General features: G+C 39.3%; 1 protein-coding gene across 1 annotated transcript in view; it reads right to left on the reverse strand.

The window, feature by feature from the left end:
* The window catches only part of LOC105298479 (LIM domain only protein 7-like), a 154,673-nt gene that overhangs the window by 151,557 nt on the left and 967 nt on the right, over positions 1 to 2,149 (reverse strand). The gene's annotated exons all lie outside the window — the stretch shown is intronic.

A 2,149-nucleotide genomic window follows, 5' to 3' on the forward strand; every position in this document is an offset into this window, starting at 1 on the left:
AAAAGAATTTGAGATATCTTTCAATATTTAAAAACAGTATAATTGTCATGTTCCAATCCATTAGTAATTAAATAAGCTGTTGGTAGGAGAAAGTGGTATAATTTTTCTTAAAGGTAATTTGGCAATAAATATTAAAAGTTTTCTAAATGCCCATGCTCTATTGCAGCAATTCCACTTCTGGGAATTTATACTAAGGCTCTGAGCAAAAATATACACACGAAATGAGCAGCTGTGGTGGACATGGAGATGCACTACCCAAACTCCCTTTAGAGGAGGAGCATGGTCAGCACACAACCTCCATTTGTCAGCACCTTTGAGGTCAGCCTCAGCTGCAGAGGACAGCCTCACCTGAGGTCATGCCTCTCCCAGAGCAGCAGTCATCTGGTAATTGACTGACCTGAGGTTATAAAAGCCCGGTCATTTCCACCCAACACAGGACAACTCTGATAGGGCCTTTCTGTAGACATAGCCTCTGTTAAAACTACAGGTCTGTATCACAGTTCAACTTCTCGCATGCCCATTCCTGCTTCTTCCTTCTTCGATTCACTGAGGTCAATCCCTACTAAATATCTCACACTTCAAACGATCTGTTGGCTTCTGGAAGACTCACTTGTGATGGCACCAATCATAATTTGTAAAAAATGAAAATCCCAAAGCCATCTAAAACTTCAACCATAGAGATAGTGGAGTAAATTATGATTTTTCCATAGAGTGAAACCTTGTGCAGTCACTAAAAATGTAAAAGAATATTCAATGACACAGGATGATGTTTCAAATATATTGCAAAATGAAACAAAAACAATGTATAAAGCACGTTAATTTGTGGTTTTATTTTTTAAATGCATACTTTTTCTACATAGAACAAATTGGAAAAATCTCTACCCAAATTTTAGTGCTGTCTATTTCCAAATGGAGATTTTGGTACTTCTTTCTCTTTAACAAATTTTTTTTTGCAAGAGACATAGATATTACTTTAATAAATGGAAAAAAATATATGATACAAAGTTATGTTCAAATATGACTTTCTTCTTGTCCTACAAATTTCAACCTCTTCCTGTCTTTCCTGACTTGGCAAATGGTACCACTTCCTGCTAAAATCTGGAGGTCATGCTGGACTTCCTCATCTCTCATCCCCATGTCCACCCTATTCTTAGCTTGTCCATTTACCTCCTAAATATCTCCCCAACTGGCCCTTCTCCATTCCTATTTCCACTACCTTCAGGCCCTCACTGGCTCTCAGCTAGATTTCAGAAATCATATGACCTCTCTAAAATGGAAATCTTTTCATGCCACCAACACATCCACCTAATTTAGTCCTCATTCAAGAACAAGGACCATCTAATGGTTGCCAGCACACTAGGAGGCATCCTTCAGTACTTGCTCCTGTCCACTTCTCTCACCACATGCTTCGACCCATGTTTTTCCCTTTGTGAGAAATGTGCTTCTCTCCCGCTCTTTGTCTGACTTTCTCCTATGTATTCTTCTGGGCTCTATCTCTTCATTCTCAGAATCCTTCAGGTCATCCTGGACTAGATTAGGTACCTTTTCCCTACGTAGTCATAGCCCGTTTCACAAGATATTAGATTGTCTATGTTCTGCCTTGAACCATGAGCAACTTAGGAGCACCTGGTTCAGTCTAGTGTTCAACAACTGTTTATTAACTGGAGTGTGGGTATGTGTGTATAAAACTTATAACTCTTAATGCACAGATGTAATAAAACATTGATAGTAGCAGAGTAGGAAATAGAATTGATTACTGCAGCTAATAATATAATTGATTACTATGGCAGATTACTGCTGCTATAAAGAAATTACAAGAATTTCTTTATAGCAGGTTTCTCAACAAGAAACTATTGTCAATTTGCACCAGATAATTCTTTGTTATGGGTGATTGTCTTGTGCACTGTAGGATATTTAGCAGCATACCTGGCCTCCACCCACTCGGTGCTAGTAGCACTCCTATAGATGTGACAAACAAAATGTCCCCAGACATTGCTAAATGTCCCCTGGTGGGTTAAATCACCCTCGGTTGAGAACCACTGATCTACAGGGGGAGACGGGCTTTGTTAGTTAATGCTTTGGTGCAGCAGAAGTGTAGCTCAGGCCCAAGTTTCTTAAAGCAAGTAGGCGAGGTAGAGAGAAGTGAACG

This window comes from Pteropus vampyrus, unplaced genomic scaffold (genome assembly GCF_000151845.1).
Source record: "Pteropus vampyrus isolate Shadow unplaced genomic scaffold, Pvam_2.0 Scaffold155, whole genome shotgun sequence".
Classification (NCBI taxonomy): Eukaryota; Metazoa; Chordata; class Mammalia; order Chiroptera; family Pteropodidae; genus Pteropus; species Pteropus vampyrus.